The sequence below is a fragment of the Anopheles merus genome, unplaced genomic scaffold (assembly GCF_017562075.2).
Source record: "Anopheles merus strain MAF unplaced genomic scaffold, AmerM5.1 LNR4000119, whole genome shotgun sequence".
NCBI lineage: Eukaryota > Metazoa > Arthropoda > Insecta > Diptera > Culicidae > Anopheles > Anopheles merus.
The window spans coordinates 47,708-69,930 of NW_024427699.1; the positions used below are offsets into that span (position 1 = coordinate 47,708).

The 22,223-nt window shown below is 41.7% G+C and overlaps 1 protein-coding gene across 2 annotated transcripts in view; it reads left to right on the forward strand.

Moving 5' to 3' along the window:
- The window catches only part of LOC121601582, a 49,388-nt gene that overhangs the window by 25,110 nt on the left and 2,055 nt on the right, over positions 1-22,223 (forward strand). The gene's annotated exons all lie outside the window — the stretch shown is intronic.

A 22,223-nucleotide genomic window follows, 5' to 3' on the forward strand; every position in this document is an offset into this window, starting at 1 on the left:
TACCGGGCGCAAACCGCCACCAAGTGCGAATTTTATCTATCATCATCGGGCATGGTTTGCGGCGTGTGAGTGGTCCGATTCGGGAAAGTCACACGATTTCCCAATTCTTTAATGACTTTGGTTGATTTGTAATGCCTAGAAGGACCAAGCCGGGCTGCACTGTGAACACAAATTAAGCCCTTCCGCCTCGGTATCCCTGGTTGGTTTGGTAAGTGGGACGGGTGGTGCAGCTGCTATGAGATTACAACTAATCACCTTGTAAGCTGATGAGGGGAGCCTTTCGATGCCACCAGCTAAGCCCCGGGAACGGAGCTGCGGTTGGTTGGTGCACAAAATGGCCGTCCTGGCTGGCTATGGACGGTGATAGTATCGTCAATGTCAAGTGCATGATAGTGAGTGGAAAGAAGGGAAGTGAAAACATTGGGCAATACGATATGGCTAGCGACGCTTTCGGTTGCTATCTATGCTTGGTAAAGTAATAGAACCGTTCACGTCTGTCAGTGCGGAATTTGCACTCCCGCATGTGCGCATCTACCCGTACAATGCCATCTTGCAACATATCGTTCTACATTTGAATAAATACATTCACACACTCATGGACACACGTGCGTTGGACTGTGTCAGCTAGCCAGCCAGCAAGCGCTGCCCTATCAGCTCCGTTGTTTTCTTTGTTCGGTGAAAAACCTCATCCACATGAGGGATGCACGTGGTATGGTACGGATTTTCAACAACGATCCGGTGCAGAAAGGAGAGTCCGGCGCTGAAAGATGGATGCCGATCTCGGGGTGCACATTAACTGATTCAGCCCCCCCCCCCGGGGGCGACACTTTCGTTCCGATTGGCGAACAAATTGCTAGAACGTAATGCATTTGCTTTGCATCTCATCTCGCTTTCGGATGCATTTCATAATGTGTTTCTCTTTTTCCCGCGTTGCTCGTTTCTTGTTTTTACTTGCTCCCTGTTTTGTCTTTTGCACTCCGCAAAATATGTACAGCGCGAGTGAAGTAACTGGCAAACCACACAGCAGCAGCAGCAGCAGACAGAAGCGATGGGACCGCAGAAGGTAGGACCTGCTGCTTTTAACTTTTAAATGAAATAACTTATCATTCTGCGATGTGTTTTCGTTTTACCTCCAGTGCCAACCAGTTTTTACTCCGGTGTGCATATGCGTGGGTGACCTAGCGGGTAGCGGGGTGGATGGATAGTTTGGCTGAAAAGTAAAATAGTTTTCCGAGGGCCAGAAAAATGCAACGAGAAAGTTTACCCTACGAGAAACGGGGGTTTTGGCTGCATTCATCGCATTGGTGGCTGTTATTTGTTCTGCATTTTTGCAACTGCGCTGGGGACGGGAACGATACTTGTCAGTAGTACACACGAAAAATGCATCCTGCATCACAGGAGCAGCACTTTTTTGTGACTGGAAGCGTTACAGAGTGTTGCGTTTGGTTTATGCAAGTGAGAGCAAATCGTTTTCTCCTGTTTGGATAGTTGGCGGAAGTGACAATTTTAAAACAGAGCTGAAAATTAACATCAGAAACAGACGTTTGTTTGAGCTTGATTCATTGCATTGCCATTATATCGTCACGTTAATATCTATTTTTTTGTGTTCTTACCGTTGAAAAAACATTGCGTATCTCTAAAAAGTGCTTTTTGAAAAATAAAGTCTAAATTTTGTAAAGCAAACTGACACCGAATGCAACTACATTTGCACATTCGGATGCCCACCGTCGGTTTGTGTGATGTGGCTGGAGGATGTACACCACAACCGAGAAAGCCACCTGTCAGTTGGTGTGCATGTGCCTGCTGCTGTTGTATTTTATTTTTATCCGTTCGTACTCTTCCGTGCAAATTCTTCAGTGCCTGGTTGCTATGTTTTTCATACCGGATTTTTTCCCCTTTGTTGTGTTCCGGTTGGTTCCTGTGTGTTCTTGCTACAATTTCCATGTTGACACAGGCGGGGGGTTTTTGCGACCAGTTTTGTCGCAGACACTGAACACACCCAGAGAGGCGTAAACGTGGTGACACTTTTTTGTTGCCTCTCTCCTGCTTCACACCCAAACAAGCTGCAGCTGTTAGTGAATCGGTAGAAATTTGATTTTCCCGTTGAATCCCGAAACGTTTTCTTCGATGGTAGTGTACTCGTTTGCATGCGATTTGTGCTTTTTTTCTTCTTTATTCCGCACAGTTGTCAAAGCGTTTAGGGTGGTGAGTTTGGGAGAAAATTTATGTTTTTTTTTGCTGCGAATGTAAGTTTTTTGAATACAGTTTAGATTTGAATTTCAGGCTGAAATAGTGGTTTTTGTGTTTGGAACGATTTTTAAACTATATCTAGATTTATTTGGAATTTTTAAACACGTAGCAAACGTATACAAAACTGTCATTGAAAATCTAGAGAAAAATAAAAAAAGTGTTTTTGAATAAAAAAGATGAATTTTATTGATCAATATGAAGAGAATATTGTAAATGATAATAAAATAAATAATATAATCACACCCGTTATTTTTTTTATAATGCATTGGAATATATTCAATATGACCTAGATAATCTATATGTTCATAAGACTTGAGACTTCTTCTACATCTTCAGCTTAACAGCCGTTGTCGATCAAGGCCTAGCCTATACCACAATGGGCTGGGTTATCGGTGACTTAATGACATAAGTCTAATATTTAAAAAACTACAAAGGAAAATAACTTCTCTTGAGCCTTTGGATATTAAATGTTTGATTCAAATGCCTCCTTATTATGTACATTATCACAGTATGATTCCATTCCGATGAGAAACGATCTTATCCCAGCATAAAACAATCTCTATTAATACAGTGCAAATGCAGAAATTCGATCACGTCATCTCAACACAGCTGTCTACCAACAATTGCTCAAGAACCGCATCAACACGAACTTTGTAAGAGTTTTGCACAAACTAGGCATGTTCTACAATACCGTGGGGGTTTTCCTCTACTTCTTACAAAGCATATTTCAGATTGGTTGTGTTGGTTTCATTTGCGCACAAAGCATCGACAATCCTTACTCAGATACTTTTCTCAATTGGTGGAGAAAATATTTCAAAACAAAAAATAGCAACAATTGTTCCGCTAGAAAAGAAAAAAAAAGCATGAAATCAGTAGCACGGCAAACCAGCGGCCAAAGTTATCTCTTACGGTAGGTAGAAAGGGACGATGCTGATCGCCACTGTGGTCTACTGGTCACGTATCGTCGAGGTTTTGCGATAGCATGTGAAGAAGTTTTGCTGCTATTTATCAACCACCGATCCGATTGTGTTTGTGATTGTGTGTGAGTATTGAGTGTGATTGGATTTAGCTGTGGTTTTTTTAATACACGCGGAAGTCCGGAAACAAACACATACCCAACCGGCACGAGCAATCGATTAGCAAGCGAGCAGATAAATGTGCTTTGCAAATCACACTGGAAAGGTTACAGTTACGTACATACTTTGTACGGCTGCGCGTATTAAATAATTCACTAATAATGCCTATCGTTTGGCGCGACTATATAGTAAGGGATTCTCAAAGGATATTTTAGCAATGTTATGATAATATTTCGCAAACCATAAGTCACCTATACCCGAATATAAAGGCTCTCAAATTTATAGCTTTCTTAAACAAAGTTATGTTCCATTTTCGGAAGGATTATGCGAAGAATGATAACCATTACTAATCCTGCAGTCACCCGCAGACCTATCTGCCCATACAGTCCGATGAGTTGTGCTCTTGTTACATAGACACATTCTAACGATATTCACTAACAACGCTTCCCAGCGTCCTAGGTCTAATAATGACCATCAAAACGAAAAACAAAAAACAACAAAAATTCCCACAAATCTGGTGACAACCACAGTCTGTTATGCTTTTGGGCCGGCCTTTCCGAAAACATGACCTGCCTCACACAGTGCCGAACGGTCGGCACTCTCGGCAGCTCAGCCTCGACAGGTATCTGTCCAGGCGTTTGCGGTTCGGTTTTGGTATGGCAAACCATCCCCGGTGATGGAGCGGGTCGGAACAAAAGTTTTTTAATTAAAATTCCTGCTTTTGTTCATTACCCATGCAGTCGCCAGTACCGTCCTTCAGACTGACGAAAGCGGCACACACACACACAAACACACTTAGACCCTATGTTATGCAGCGGCATTGGCTTCTTTTCCCGGCTTGTTTTTGCCGCTTTCCAAGCTTCCAAGAATGTTGCCTTGATGCATGCAGCTTGCCATATGCATGGGTAGGATCCGCCGCCGTAGCCAAGATGCAACCAAGGACACAATGTCCACTGGCACTGGCAGGAGCCGTACGATGTGAGTGAGTGTGTGTGTGTGTGGGCCAAGGATCGTGATAATGAAATTAAAATCAACTCTATTCAGTGTGCAGGGCGGGCCGCGATGGGTTCGTTGTGTGACTGGTTCACACTGGTTTGCATTACGGGTTTTGCATTTGTGCTAACACAGGGTGCTTTCCGGTTGGGTGTCGAAATAAGAGACAAACAAAACAGAAGACTTAAATTATTTTGGCATAAAACTGTGTCACTAGATCCTCAACGTAAACAAACCAATTAGAAAAGTAATGTGAATCTTCCTTTATATGACCCAGTTACAGGGCTTCTCAATTACTCTGAAATATAAGGAAAATGCTGCAATTATTCGGCCCAGGAACTGACTTTGAAACTATTCCAGAGTTAGAAACTAGAATCCATATCGGGCCTGACACTGGTACTGAGGCTATGTCTGCACTGGAACCGAATATGCTCCTGCAATAGAATTTTAACCAATATCGCTTCTGGCACTGATTCTGGATCGATACCGGACCTAGATCCAATATAGTCCAAGAAATGCAAATGAACCCAAACTGGTCGTGGAACTGATACTCAATCCATTCCGGTCCTGGAACTGATCTTGGGTCAATAACGAACCTGGAACTGATCCTGTACCTATGACGGTTTTGGAACTGATATTGAATCCTGTACGGAACTGAACTTGAGCTCAAATTGGGTGTTCACGAAGCGATTGGGCATAGGAACTGATCCTGGCCCCATAATGATCCTAGAACAGATCCTCTACCCGTAGCGGTATTGAATCCAATACGGTCCAGGAACTGAGCTTGAGCCCAAACTAGCCGTGGAACTGATACTGAACTCATTCCAATCCTGGAACCGATATTGGGTTCATAACAAGCCTGGAACTGATCCTATACCAATACCGGTCTTGGAACTAATATTAAATCCGATACGATACAGGAACTGAACTTGACCTCAAACTGGTCCTGGAACTGGTCACGAACTCATTGGGTATAGGTACTGATAGTAAACCCATACCAGAACTGGAAATTGTGTAGTTGGCAAACTATAATGGTGACATTAAAAAGCATCTTACCAGGCATGTAGTGGAATGTTTTGCTTGTAACAATGAAATTGTATAAACACCCTGTAAATTAAATTACCAGTACTCAGCGACCCTTTTGTGAAAACTATCACAAAACCAATAACATGCAAATGATCATGTACGGCCAAAACAAGAACAGCCAACAATTTGCATAATATCTAACATGGATACCCTAATTACGTGCACAACCACTTCACTGTCTCTAGAAATGCTCAGCTTTGTAGTATGCGTGCGCAACAAAATTTGCACATTTGATTTAACGGGTTCATCTGCATTAAAGCTGTAAAGGTCATACGCCGATGGAGAAAGAAGCAGAACAAAAATCCTCACGATATGCGACTCCTTCATGTAAATAGTAATCGCACTGCTTTGACAGTCCCCAGAACCAAACCGAACCGAAGGGGACACCCACGAGGTCGTTCGTTACGGCTTTTTTGCATTTGCCCGATTTTGCGTTAGAACGCGCTGAAATACATTCCCATTATTTCGTCGTCACAAGCATGAAGTTCATAGCACAGGAAAATGAGATGAAAGAAGCAGAAAAATATGAACTGCCTTTGCATAACGGCCCTCTCGTACGGCGTGCCCTCCTACCATCTAAACTTTGATATACCGGAAGATAGCATTATCATCTGCGCTGCACGGAACGGGAGTCATTTTCTGCGGACTGTTTTTTTTTTTGTCACCGTGCGAAAAGAAAACGAAGGGCATGCTCATGTATTTCGGGGGTCACAGAGGGAGGAAGGAAAAAAAAACAACACTCCCATTTAAATGCTAATTAGTGCGCATGGAAAGCATTGTCATTCGCGATTGCAGTAATGAGCATAATTTAAGATAAGGGAAAATCAAAAAATCACCCACCATCACATTCCGGGAAAGTTAATTTTGTACACGCTCGCTTGCGTTCAAAAATTCTAACAAAACCAGGCCAAAGCTTCATCCCTCCCGACCACCGGGAGTCACACTTAACGATGGGTTTTGTCTTGTTTTGTTTTCTCCCTTTTCTGCCAAATGTACTCCGGTAAACTGTGTGTGTGCGGTGCGCTAAAGAGGAAAAAAAATCCCACGGTGCGTTTCATTAATTAATATCAACCGTTCACGCGTTTAGCAACGTCGTCTTCCCGGCTGCGACGTCTTGCGAATGGGGAACAGGTGCGACGAAGTAATTATAAAGCAGATGGTACATTCGTACGCACGCCGCCGTTAAGACTGCACTAATGAGATTAATTGCTCTTTTAAGTGAGGCTTTTTCTCGCGTTTTCCGTATGTTCTTGAATGGTATGAAGGTGCTTTTGTAGAGTTTCGTTTATCTGGGTCTTTTTTGGTTCGCATTTTATACGTTTAGAATTATGTAAATTAGTAACATTACTTCATGAATTTTTGTCCTTAAAGCAATAGCACAAGGGATGCTTTAATGTGGTTAACTCAATCACACGTTGTCCGATAATTGACGGTATTTTTTAGATGACAATAGCGTTACATGTCCCACCACGCACTAACACTCGAAATTAATAAGATTTTAAAACAAAAAGAAACCGTTGTGACATTTACCAACCAGCGCTGCTATCGTCCGCAGATGAAGCAACACCAAAGCAAAACTGATCAAACATCACCTTTGAAATGAACTCATGAATAAAACACTAAGCAGTGCCACACGACGACGCACATGTGGCCCACACACCACCGAGTGCCTAAACCTAACGAGCCTTATGCGGTACGGTTATCACCATCTCTCTTATCTGTTGCAAAATGGGAGCACAACCACCGTTTGTTTGGGGGCTGTTTTGCCTCGTTTTGGTTGCCTTCTTGCCTCATCTGACACGGGCAGTGTATTTGAAGCAGTGTTTCGGAGCGTCGGTGTCAAAACAAAAGCCCCGGTACTTACAAATCCGAGTCCGGGAAAGTGCGCGTTCCATCTTGTACAGCTAACACCACGTGGTAATATCTTTTGGAAGGGCTAGCACACACACACACACAGACATACGCATCTTGAGGGAACAGTCTTACGCGATTGTACGTTTTTGAAGATCGGAAAAAGGACTGGCGAGCGATGGGGAAAACAGACAGAAAAAACAGCCGCGGGGCTCAAAATCAACGACCCGAATTGGGAGGTCCCATTCTCGAGCTGCGTCGTTATCCTTAGCGGCTTCTTATGCAAGTTGTTTCCCACACCCGAGCTTGCCAGTTATTTGTGCTGAATCTTTATAAAGCTTGCCCCTAGCTCGCTTTTCCACCCTCTCGTTGTGTTATGGGTTTGGTTTTTTTTTTACTTTCATCTCCTTTTCCCTTTGCACACTCCAAAAAGCCGATGCAATTGTGCCGGCCAGCAATTCTTTTGTTGTTGCTCGTGCGACCAAATATTCGTGCTTGACGGTGTGTGTGTGTGTGTGCGATTTTTTTTTCACTCTTATTTGCACCATCCTTTCATTCATGGGAGTTAGTCGAGCGTGTTACGTGAGCAAAAGTTGTTCTCTTGGGGCTGCCGGTGCTCCGATGCTTGTTGCCAAAAATAAAACTTTGACTTGAAGATTGAAGCTTTACGCAACACCGGCAAGGAGAAGGTGGAGCCTTTCCTTAGAGAAGTTGGCAGCAGTGTTTCAGTGCTGGGAGATTTGTTTTCCGGCGGTTTCGGTGGGAAAAAGGAGTTGTTAGTGCTTCAGGAAAGTGATTTCTTTTTGGTGCTACTAACATAAAAAAGAAACATTGCTTTCTGCTTGTTTTTATCGTCACTTTAAACTATTTTAACTGCATGTTTTAGGAACGTCTGAACCAGGCAGAATTCGCTGCACGTGTAAATAATGTGCTGCTGGTGTATCCTCTACCAACCAAACTATTGAACTGGACACGCCGCAGCAAACAATTTCAACGTTCCATTGAGTGCATTGAATGGCTTTTTGTGTGGGATTTTAAAAACACTTTCCGTACTTTCGTTGCCTCACTCGCTGCACACGCTGTTCAGAATCAGTAAGTAGTAAGAGTGCTTGGTAAAGGATATTAAAGTATCTACCCCGTTCTCTGGCACTGTCCAGCGATTGACGGCTAGGGTTCGGTAAAGGGTGAGCACGATAAGGGCTTTCTGCAGGATGGGGGAAAACGTGAATAAGTGTAACCAGGCGAAAAGCGAAACAGGCCGTCGTGCAAGCCCCGGAAGCACTCCACCTTCAACGATCCGAGAATTGCATGTTTACAAAGCATTTCGATCCTTGAACCCACAAGCACCCCCGGCACGGCAGCATCCTGCCACACGGTGACTCTTGACTGCACTTGCTGCAGTTTACTTGATTCCGTTCGTCGCTTCTCAGCGTCGCTTTCTCTTCCCCGCTTCTTCCCGCTTTCTATGTGCATCTTGACGTTTTCTGAAGTCCTTCAGGCAGAAGCGTTCGGGTGCCGTTCGCTGAAGCTTGAGCTTGAGCTGAAATACATAAACATACTGCTGTTACGTGCTTCGACCCGGGCTCTACCCATCTTGACTTTTGCGCGTTGCCACGGCACCACGGCACTAACGCCGCTGATCTGCCCCTCTGTTTTGTTTTGAAGCCTTCTTGTGAGGACTTCTGCTTCAACCCGAATGTGTGTGGTGCTGCCGCTCAGCTGTCACACTCGAAGCAAGATACTAAGTTCGATGCAAACTCCTGCCAGCAATTCCTTGATTCCTTGCATAAAAAAGATACAAAAACAAGAACCCTACTTTCCAGCCCGCAGACTCCACACAAAGTGGATTTGATGCCGCCAGCACAAATTAAGATGACCTCATTCGCTCACTTGTCCTTCGCCTCAAGAGCGCGTGTCATTTCCATTGCTGACGAAGGCAAAACCCCCAAAGAACGTGTGTATGGGTGGCGGGGTTATTGTTTCGACTTGTGTTATATTTTGTTTCCTCTCGCTTGCTTGGCTTTTTTTTTTGATTGTCACAACCATTTCCAGCATCCATTGTGTACTTTCAACCACGCGCTTAATCCGCGGATGTCGTAGATGCAGTGCGATGGTGATGGAAACTCATTGCGACGCCGTGACGTCGGCGGCATGTTTTGACGAGCGAGTGAGTGGAACTACCACCGCACCGGGGGAGGCGCAAGCCGGTTGATTACAGCTTTTGAGTTGGGATTAGCTTTCGGCGGGACGCGAAATGGCGGTCCCCGAAGTTGATGAACAAAATTAATCGCCACTTGGCAGCGCCATTGTTTGTTGCGGTCGGTAGCGGTAGGATACTTTTAATAGACTGGTTATAAAAGCGTAACAAGGCTTTTTCACCAGGCTAGGCTGGTAATTCACTCGATATTTGCGGTGAACGGTCTATTTTTGGTTTGTGTGGTAGAAAAACGCACTCTCACGATGAACTTTCAGTGCCAGTTGAGTTGATTTTTCGTCTGAAGTGAAGAATAGGAAATTTTTGGTATGAAAATATTAAATGTTCAACGTTGAACACTTAACAGATATCAATTTCAGGTTGCTTTTCATATTTTAAGTTTTAATCGAAAACATTAGCTAATGAAAAATAAATAAAAATGCCTGAAATTTGAGGTTACCGAAATTCCTTTTATGCAGCAAATAAATGAATTGCAGTCGTTTACCAAAAACTCTAAGCAAATTCCCCCGTTTTAATTTCATAATTTTTTTCTAGAATTTTTATTTTTATTAAGGCTGCTTATTTCCACTGGTCCACTCTATTTTGTTATTGTTCGAATGCCACTTTTCGCGGCAGCATGACGCTGCATCTTTTACAACACATCACGCTGCTGCTGCTGGGCGAAAAAAAGCCCTTCATCCGCTCAGCGTTGCCCCAAGTAACAGTGCGCGATGCACACACACACACACACACGCACACAAGAACCCAATGGCGTCGTTGTATGTCGCCCACACGATGCTAAGCATCGCCACAGCAGAAAATGCACTGCACGATGCGCGTCCGGGATACGGAGCATTGGCGCGTCCCGTATCCTTTTCCCGCGTGGTAACAAATTGCACGACATTCGATCCGTGTTTGCGCGCGCGGCAGCGTCACAAACACGTGCCACCGTCTTTTGGTGCCTGTTTCTTATAAGCCTGTTTGCCTAGGCCAGCCCAACCCAACCCAGCTGTCTGTCGTGCTATGGGCGCGGAAAAGTGGCGGAGGGGTTTCCTTTGTTAGGCACCGCACTTCAGCACTTTCCGCCGTTCCACCACCGCTCCGCGTTGCTCCGTTTGGCGTAGTATTCATCTCGCTATGCGAACGGGTGCTTTGCATACTGATGTTTAATTCATTAAACGATGCGCTTTTCGCTGCCGGGACGGTAAGGAAAACTGATACAACGTGCGGACGAACCATTTGCATGAATATGTTTGCGCTTTTACTATGGCTTTTTGATTTGTTGTTGCCATTCGTTCGGGGTGAAGGTTTCGGGCGACAGGCAGTGCTGATTGGGGGGCAGTTGCTGGCTTGAGATGCCTTTTTTCTTTCGCCTTATATATATGAGGTTTTCCTTGCTGAAAAGATAATGCAAGTTTTACCAGTGATAAGTATGATTGACATTTTCTGAGAAAATGTATACCGTTAAAAGGAATTGACGCTAACTGTTGAAACATTCATGAGGTTGCAATGAGCAAGCAGGTAAGGAAATGTTTTCCGTAGATTTAAAATCATGAAAGGAGGACAAATCGCAGCAAATCGGGTCAATGACATTGTATATAGAATAAACAACAAAAATCATTTTAAATAAGCGAGCTGGAACAAAGTTACGTTTTTGATTCGATTTTTTTATTTTAATACTAAGGCTCAAAAAGCCATGAATGCTTCTTGCATTTGTAATGCACCATGAGCAAGTCAACTTCACTGTCAATAATATCCTCATCAGCATATCCATTCATCATCACCCAAACCCCATGCGGGAAGACATTTTCCACGAAAATGTTGATCGATCTCCGCTCCAGTGTGCTTGAATTGCAGAGTGGAAAAGGCTTGAAAACATGCTCACAGATTGCCTGACATTTTACTGCAATGCCAAGCGTGGGAAGACAACCAGCTTCGTCTTCCCCTTCTCCTCTTCCTCATTTTTTTTACTCTCCAATGCACTTTCACCAGCTCGTTCGGTTCGCAGCGCAATCTCAACTGTGGGTGACACCACAGCTCGCGCAACCATTGCGGTATTGGTTTCCATTGCCGAGCATCGAGCCTGGAGTGTCACTCTCACAAGTGCACACGCGTTGTCATTCGTCTAGCCCACGCACACGCAATAATAGGGAACTGGATCGTTCCAGATGTGTCACCGATTTTTTTTTTGTTGGTTGCAGCTAATCCGATGCAGAATGTTGCACACTGTCCGTTGCAGTGTTTTTCGCCCGGGAGAGGCGAATTTTTCTGACTGACAAGTCTGGCGAGTTGTACGTGTGGGTTAGGTCAGAGAAGTTCCTGATAGGAAGAGCTTTGCAGATTGCTGCAGTCATATTTAGTTGATACTTTAGACGAAATTTTCAGTTGTTGCTTCAAGATGTTCCAAAAACAAACGAGATTTTAGTGTATTTTATTGAGTTTTTATTTATTTATTATTATTACTATAATTATTATAATTATTATTATAATTATAATTATTATTATTATTATTATTATTATTATTATTTTTACTATTTTACTTATTACCATTCTTCTTATTTTTATTGATATTATTATTATTATTATTATTATTATTATTATTATTATTATTATTATTGTTATTATTATTATTATTATTATTATTATTATTATTATTATTATTATTATTATTATTATTATTATTATTATTATTATTATTATTATTATTATTATTATTATTATTAGTATTATTATTATTACTATTATTTTTATTATTTTTATTATTTAAATTATTACTATTCTTTTTATTTTTATGAATATTATTATTATTATTATTATTATTATCATTATTATTTTAATATTTTAATTATTATTATTATTATTTTCATTCTAATTATTATTATTATTATTATTATTATTATTATTATTATTATTATCATTATTATTATTATTATTATTATTATTATTATTATTATTATTATTAATATTATTTAGTTTAATATCCACTGGCTAGGATTGGACACAACTGACACTTACATAATAGAAAACATAATATGAACAAATTACAAACAAATTTTTATTACAAACGAGTAAAAACTCAATAAATTAATCAATTAATAAATTAATGAACAAATAAATATATAAATAACTTAAGGCTTCTGGTCGTTCGTATGTGCATCGAAGAATCATTTTAACATTATCTAAACTAACGTTGAGCTAACGTTGGAGCCGGTCTGGTGGTACAGCCGTCAACTCGTACGACGTAACAACATGCCCGTCATGGGTTCAAGTCCCGAATAGACCGTGCCCCCATACGTAGGACTTACTATCCTGCTATGGTAACAATAAGTCACTGAAAGCCAAGCTCACTTTACTAGTGGGTACTGGCAGGCCTTGACCGACAGCGGTTGTTGTGCCAAAGAAGAAGAAGAAGAAGAAACTAACGTTGATATATAGGCTATGCTGGTTAGAGTGCTATTATGCATTGATATAATAGATCTTTGGAGCCGTGGTAGATGCCTTTTGAAGGTCATAGGTGCTCGTGGCCATACATCCCTACTAGGTGGCTGAAAATGGTGTTTTTTTTCGATAATGCACGGAGTTCCAACACAACCGCTAATGAGCTTATGTAAGAAAATGCAATGAGCCATCGTTCGTCATTAGGTATTATAAACAAGCTCGTCAATTAAGCTCTCCGCGAACGCGAAACAAAACATCCCTATTATCATTCTTCTGCTACACAAAAAAAAATAAGTGCAACCAACATAAAGCAATGACACCCTTGGAACACTATTAATCCTAAATTTTCCCACAGTAACACAATTGCGGGGCACTTATTTTCTGCCCGTCGTTTGGTCGTCGTTCACCGAACCTCATTTGCATGCAAATGAATTATGTCGCTACAAACGTAAAATTTTCGTTACCATACGTTAACCACATGGCGGAGAAGTGAGGAGGCACGAGGCAGGTAGGTGTGCTAGGGGATGAATGGTCACCTGTGGCGAAACGCATTAATAAAGCTGGTCCGCTGTATCAAATATCGATCCTGCAGAGCCATCACCCTCCTTCGGCTCCTCGATGATGTGTTGCTGCTGCTGCTGCACTCTCACAGCACGTGCGTAGGTGCCGTGTTGTGTTGCGTACAAATAGGTACTCTAATTTCACGCCACGGGTGGGCGAGTGGTTTTGGAAAAGGATTTATGAAACGATAGTAGATTTTGTGTTCATTCAGTGAAAAGGTTTTGTACTGAAAAGATGGTTTTTGCAAGCTACAGCGTCTGCCATAATAACAACCATGCACAAACTACGATGTAGCACAGATCCCTGGGAAACATAACAAGCACTGTAATGATCAACTTCATCTCCTTTACAAACAGCGAATGCCCTACATTGTGCAGCCAACCAAAATATGTTTGCACTTCTGCGAATGATTCTTCCTCGCTGCAGAGAGTGACTAAAGAAAACAATTAAATTGCAAAATGCTGCTACACAAATACGCCAAACTACAAGTTCGACTGATTGTTTGCATAGCACCAAGTGGTGCGTTGAACTGTAGTTTCATCTCAAATTATTTTTGCTCACTTTTTAAACAATTGTGCTGGCCACAGAACAGCATCGCTGCCCGTTCAGTCGACCATTGGCGCTATCATGCTGAATGTAACCTTTGCCTCCGAGCCGAGATCAGCGTTCAGCTGTTATTTGAATAATTTTCCCATAAAACCAACACCCAATCGTGGTCGTGTGGTTGAACGGGTACGGGTTTTATCGTGCGCGCATGTGTATGTATGTGTTTCCTCGCCCCTGCCGGTACCGGTTCACTAGCTGCTCATCTCCCGCGGGCCACTGCCAGCGTCGAACGCGGTCCCTTTTTGTGCATACGCTGTACGGTTGCTAATATTAACCGAAGGATAAAATCGATCAGTGCTTCAGCAGGACCGACGAAGCTGCTGTAAACACCGAGTGAAGTGGAAATAGGAAACACGACGCAAGCAGGAAAACAGGGGAGCGGCAAATTAAACTTACCATCGTTGCACTGCTAATCAAAGGCATCCTTGAAAATAGACTGTGCTTTTTGTATTTGTATGGATGTGTGTGTATGCTTTTCTACATGTCTGTTTTGATTCGAAAAAAGCAAATTCAAATCGATACTTGCTGATTGGCTCCGTTGCCCCGGGCTACTGGATTTACAGGGTTTCCCACGATTTATTGGTCAGTTTCCATGATTTTTTGGTGCGTTCCCACGATTTTTTGGTCGTATCTCATAGATTTTTGGTTCGTTCCTATAATTTATTGGTATTTTCAGATTTGATATCAATACAATCGGACCAAAAAATTCTGGGAAACGGCCAAAAATCGTGGGAACGCACCAAAAAAATATGGGAACCCACCAAAAATTGATGGGAACCGACCAATAAATCGTGGGAAACCCTGTATTGCCGAGACCATCGTCTTTTACTTTTGAAAGAAAATCAAGGACGGGCGAGCGTACGCTGAACTTGCCGGGTGCAATCCAGCAACAGGGTACATTAAATTTTCATACCAAAAGGCCCAACATTTCAGCAGCAGCGAAACCTTTTTACAAACAGCAGCACATGCAGACGCCTGGTGGTTCACCCGCCAAAAGGACATGGAGGCGCCCAGTATGTGCTGCTCCTCTGGCAGTTGTTCTTCTTCATGGTTTGCGCTGATCGTTGGGTATGATACAAATCGATAGCGGGATTGTGGGTGTGGAAAATTCAATAAAACATTTTGATTACCTTCAAATCATCCGTAACGTGCTCTTCTACCTTTCCGAAGGGAAACACTTGGTAAAGATTGTCCATCGGATCGGTTGGGATTCACGCAGACACAGCGGCATTGCGTGCATGCCCGAAACCAGGCCCGAGAATAAAGTGTGGTTAAAAATCATACCACGTTGCGTGATTTGGTGATGATGAAGGTAGCTTTTCTGCCCGTTACGCCACACCCGGGGCGTGAGCGGTTACCCTTAAGGTGGTGCTAAAAGCAATAAACCGCTCCACTCCGCGGTGAATCGTAACAGCACCCGCACCCTACTCGTCCCGGCTACGGGATGCTCCAGATAGCCTCAGTCAACCCTGAAATCGGTGCATGTTGCTTAACATAAATCACTCATCCGTTAAAGTTATGACAAAATTATTCCTCAATCACTTTTCGAAGCAGGTGCGGTAAGCATTGCCAGGCAGAGGTTCATGGGCTGGTGGTGGTCCTTTTGGCGTGGAATGAAAAGCATGCTTCGTGACAACTCACTCAGCACAGCACACAGCACTTTGGGGTGGTCCGGTGGTGCGACGAGTGCTTCCGAGAACCATGATCCTGTGTCCCGCTGTGCCTGAAGGGCCTGCAGGTGACTGGTAGCTGCTGGCGGTGGTGGTTTACATCGCTTAATGATGCCATAACATCGGCCAGGCTTTCCCGCACAATACCATTGGCCTGTAATCTCGCATCTCGGTTAGATTATACGCAAAGCAAAGGTGAGCGGGAATGGAGCGGGAGGGAGTTTTGGGAGAGATCGTGAGCAGATTATCCGGCCAGGGACACAACAAAATCACACCGTCTGCTGTGCCGGCCGAACTCAGCATGCGGGCGGGTGTGAATGCAAATTTGAACGATTTTCTCCCAAGATGTGCACGAATCGGATATTAATCGGTACGTCGGTCAATCGGTACGGGCCGGTGCGGGCGGGGTTTCGGGCTGCAGAGGCTGCTGCGGATAATTGCTTGTGCGAAATCAAATGGAGAAACGATGTTATTGAAGCAGTAAAATGTAGACTGGGAAGGTTATGCAGACGCTGCTGCAAGGTGTGGGATTGAACATTTTAATTAATTTGCAATGTATATTACCGAATCGATTACGCAGTTGAAGAAACGGCTTTTTGAAAGGTGGCTGATTGCTTGTTGGTCAAAGGAAATGAGTTAACTTTTCACTCATTTGTGTGCGCCAGCAATTGATTGATAAATATTGTGAAATGATATGAAAATGTGAAATGTTGTATTTCATAATCCTGCATGTTGTATATGTGGCAGCCATTTTTAAATATATTTAGTTGTACGTCCAACCTATGCAGGAGCTAGTGATTAAAATCAAATCAGAAACTATGCAAATTTAAAATATATTTGTTTTTATATTGCTTGGATCGTCTCTTGATTAATAATATTATTACTATTATTATTATTATTATTATTATTATTATTATTATTATTATTATTATTATTATTATTATTATTATTATTATTATTATTATTATTATTATTATTATTATTATTATTATTATTATTATTATTATTATTATTATTATTATTATTATTATTATTATTATTATTATTATTATTATTATTATTATTATTATTATTATTATTATTATTATTATTATTATTATTATTATTATTATTATTATTATTATATTATTATTATTATTATTATTATTATTATTATTATTATTATTATTATTATTATTATTATTATTATTATTTCAATCAAAAATGTACAGTTTGACAAGTATATCATCTCGTGACTCCAAACACGGCTGGAAATGATGATTTAAAACGCAAGTAACTCTTTTTATTGATTTTGCCATGATTTGGTTTATTGTTTTCTGTAATTTTGTTGCTTTGTCTCAGGATTTATTCACCGTTTATCGTATATTTTTGAAAAACTTCCACGATTTATTGATATATTCCGTTGAAATTCAATACAAATAGTCCAAAAAACTCTGGAAAAAAAACATTTCAAAAACATATATTAAACTTATTTGGTTAAATTTTTTTGCTCTATTTCACCAAAAATTGCTATTGCTTTAACATTCATAATACAATCATGTTAATACCTATGCAACCATTCATAGTGCGCAATTTTGCGAACCAATCTTGCGAACACTGTTACCTCGACAGATGTACAACTCAATCCCGGGAACGTGTCTCGTGCATCGTCCGATCAATGAAAACGTATCGATATGATGATGCATGCTATTGAGCTCAATCAATCCGTCTCAGTCCCGGGCTATGCTCAATGTACCGCACTACCGGGAAAGGTAGCGCTCGAAACAGCTTCCTTTTAATTTGACCCACACCGCAATCCTTCCCTCCGGTATATCGCTGTATGATTCGTTACCCGATTTCCGGGCGCTTGGCTGCATCCGCATGCCGACTATCGGGCAAACATCCGATCGGAAATGAATTGATCCACCGTGTCTGTCTGTGCTTTACCGTAAAGGGTGGCACACACGTGTATGGATAGCTCACACACACGAGGGACCAATACGCTACGCAGTGCCTTGCTACGGTGCAGATTGTTAGATACGGTAGACACATGTTTCCGCCACTGAAATGCTCAGTGCGCTGGCGATAAGGGATGTTCCAGGCAAAAACTGGTGCGCTGGTGATGAAGTGGCCGTGAAAAATAATCTACACCTACAGCGATTCACTGCTCGGCAAACGGTCAACAAGGGATCTAATCGGCACGAGTACACACCGAACCATCCGTCACAGTTTATCCTCTACGCGAGCGTACTGGGAAAAGCGTTCGAATGCGTTGTGAACAAATTTAAGATGTGTTAAAACATTTGTATGTACTATTTTCTGACGTTAATTTTGATTACTGTTCATTCCTTCGAATGAAATTTACATTAAAATTAGGCTGGTTTGAATCTATGTACATGTTTGCAATTTTTTATTTAAACTTGGCAGATAAACAAGGCATTTGCAAGTGGTTTAAATTTTAATCTTTAATCTAATACAGAACTGTTTTACGCAACCACGTTCATTCGCACGTAGCCTCCAGCAAACATTCGCGAAAGGCAAAAATAAACAATAAAACGTTAAACACCAGTCTGGCCTGGTGTGCGTATATTTTTTGAGTGTATTTTCATTTCTTTCGCAAAGAAAACGCCTTTTAAAACATCGCCTCAACCGCAACACTCACCGGCACGAGTCGATGGTAGTACCGTGGCCGTAGTCCGCCTGCGAATGGAAACATGTAGAAAATGTTCGGCCCTGGCCACTGTTGACATTTCTTATTATGCTTTTGTGGGCCGTAGCCCTCTATTTTTCGCCGTAATTCGCCTCGCAAAGCCTTGCCGAAGCCGCAGAGCAGTGTTTGAAAAGGCAAAGCTGACTTGCTGGCTATTGTTGCTGGTTTGCATAGAGCTCTACACTGGTGAAAGCCGACTTTTTGTCTGTGTCTGTGTGTGTGCCTTTTTGCCCTGTTATTGCTGCGCAGCAACAACAATACAAACCGAGGCAACATTCTGTTTGCTAAAGCAGTGAACGGCAGGCCCTTCGATACGCCCCCTGTGTCAAAGATAAAGACCGTGGGTCAACTGACCAACTGACCGTTCCGGCTGCTCATGGGGTTGCATGGGAGGGGTGGTAAAATGATGGTATAATATTCTTTCTTTATTATTTGCCCCACTCTCATTGTTCGATCGAGCACCTGAAACCTAAGAGGACGTCCTGTGGGACGATGATCCTTTATTTGTTGCCCCGGGGATGGGATGAAAACGAAGCGAACCGTTCCTTCCTGAAATCGAACGAAATCAATCCCTTTCCGAGGTACCTTCACTTTTTCTTCATTTTGTCGTTGTTGTTGTTTGGGGTTTTCTTCTATTCCACAACTGTATTCCAATAAAGTCCGATGAGGTAAAAAAAACGCCATTTCTTGCAATAGTAAGTGGGAAAGAAATATCATACCGCACCGAAGGAAAACCATTACATCCCGGAACGGCAAGTCATGTTCGCCGTAGTAAATAGTGCAAAACAAAAGCGAGCGAAAAAGCGAAAGCGAAAAACCATTTTCCCCCGGCGTCACCCGGTACGTGAGCCTGTGAGCCGTGTGGGCATTTTTTGCCTCTGTATTTGTCTGCGCTTTGGTTGGTCTCAATTCACCGATTGTAACCCACTTTTGGGGTAATATTTTTTTAATCTTCCTTCGTGTGCGCGTTTTTATGCGCACAGGACCTGCGACGCTCGGTTGGCAACATTCCATTTCGACGAGGATATCCGCCAGATAACGGGCGACAATGGCGATTAATTATGTTTGATAAAGAACATACCACGGAAGAGGCAAACAAAAAACAAAAAAAAAGCTGCAAGAGCGAAAGTTTTATGCTCACGGTCGATGGCGCGGAGCAAATGGTCCGGAATTGGATTTGCCGTCCGTTTGGAGATAGTTTGCGAGCTGCGCGACATATTTCACAATTGAATTGCTGCAGGTCGTTAAGCGACGCATGATGGATGGTTTAGTTTTGACAGGAAGTGACAAAAAATCGCAGGCGAACAAAACTTTATGACACGGGATGTGTTTTTGTGCACGATTGTAAAAAACTAGGTTTTACTCACGCATCTCGGAACTAGGTTAATTGGTCAGCAGTGACGGGAGAGAAAAAAATATATCAAAAAAGGGAGGGAGCTATTCTTTTCAACTTAAAGTTTCACGGTTTTGCGTTTAAGGGTGCATACGGACAATATTTTATTACATTCGGAATGATAGTTGAAAAACAATTTTATATTATATGGCAATTACAACGGGCAGGGTGGCGTCTTACGAGGAGTATAGAGATACTACGATTTGGAGAGATTTCCCATAAACCAACCAAAAAATTGAAAACGAAAAATCCGCAAGAGAGTTTAAATCGTTTACTACTTACAAATGTTTATTATGACACTTGCAGCGGAAATTTAGCATGAGTTTGTAGTACCTCGGATTTCCTTTGAGCCTAACTTAATGTATTAATCCAAATGTGTTGTGTTTGTTCTCTCTCATGTTTCAAGGAGAAAGGCCCGTTAAATCAGGTTTTGTTTTAACAAAACTCTTCATTTTGTATACTTTTCAAATCTAAGATTTTTATGGTAGTTTGAGTGGGTTGGCTGTAATTCTACCGAATTGAAATTAAACGCCCGTTAAAGCCTTGTTTATCCTTCTTGATAAAAAAAAGAAATTGTATTGAACACCTTGCATCAACCCCGAAAGTCTATTGTTTTATGCTAATCGTTTGTGAGTTGAACGATTTTTTCAAATCAAACCACCCCCATATCTGCAACCGTTACTCTCCATTGCTTTTAACGCTTGGTAACGCGGAGTCGAAATAATTTGATTCAATTTCAAATAAACAGGTTAATGAGCATCGTTCAGGCGTACAAAACGGTGAATTGGTTTCATTAATGAGTTTACCAACAGTACGCAGCGCGCTGCCGAACTTTCCCCATTTGTCCTGTTTCACATAATCTGAAAGTGAAATGGCAAACGAGAAATACAGAAAGAGGGAGAGAGAGAGAGAGAGAGAGAGAGAGAGAGAGAGAGAGAGAGAGAGAGAGAGAGAGAGAGAGCAGTAGGATAACCATTTTTCATACTACGAAGTGGAAACAATTACAACACCGGTGTGAAGTAACACAACCCGCCCAGAACGCTCCGATGCTCCTGGGGAGGAGTGAGAGCCAATGGGTGATAAAAACTTTCCAATGAATGGATCATCGATTATGGTTGGAGCAAAACACACTGCATTCAGGGTGTGGGTTACGCTAGTTCGTCAGGGATTGCTGCTGCTGACAGGTTGAAGAATAGCGCTACCACCACTACCACCACCTGTTTCTTTGAAAAGTTTTACGTCACACCGTGCATTACCAATCGGCGGACACGGCACACGGATGAGGAGGATGAGATTATGCAGCATAGGATCGTTCGCCTGCACGCCATTTCCGATTAACTCGACTGCACTTTCGTGCAACGGATCCCGTTCCTGCTGCCTTTACCACCGTGGCAATGGATTCGCTCGAATGTGACGACCTGGGATAATGTGAAAGGCCATAAAATTACTTGTGATAGTTTTCGAGGAAACTTTCCACTTGCCTGCTATTGGTATGCTTACGGGAAAATTTTACACAATGAACGATCGGTTTCCTTGAATTTTCCTTTCCAACTGACAAACGGACGGTTAACGGACCGGAAGTTTTTCATGATTGATAGGTACTTTTGTCCGAGGTAATAGGTAATTGCTGTAAACAATGAGAACGTTATTTTATTACCCACTGCATTTTATTTTTAAAACCTTTTCAATTAACAAATATAAACACAAACGTGAAATGATGTGAGCTGCTTCAATTTGTCAGAAACAAAATTATAAAGCAGTTAGGTTCTTTTATATTTTTGCATATTTCATTGATTTGCTTTAATTTCAATGGAAATATATTCATGTTGTTTGGAAAGCAAAATGTTTTTTGTTTTGTAAAACACTTGTTGAAAATCCACAGACATCTATGCAAACATACTTAAAGAACGTCTCTGCAAAAATAAATAAAAAACAAGAATAACCCAAAATAGCTTTTGCGGAACCTTCAATATTCGAGCATCGTATTTATGAGCTGATGTAAAAAGTACAACATTCAGGAGGAATAACATCAACCTCGTCAAATACTGTGGCACCCTTCAACCCTTTGCCGAAGCCAAATGGAAAGAAAAGGCACTCTTCTTGTTTTACGAGCATCAGCAATTCGTAGCGGTAGTAAATAAGTGACTGAGCTCAGTACAATCCTAACAGTAAACAATGGTTTTATATAAGAGGCGTAGTAAAAGTATTTCGTTTTAGTAATGTCTAATATTCAATCTAAAATATTTCTAAAAGATATTGTATTTGATGTATATACTACTAAGTGAAAATCATGACGTATATTACGCTACTTATTATAGCAGACTCATAAAACACATAACTAATTGGTTTTGTTGAGACAAACACACACACTGTTTGTATGTTTGTTGTGTAAATTCAAAGTAAACCAAAACTGTTC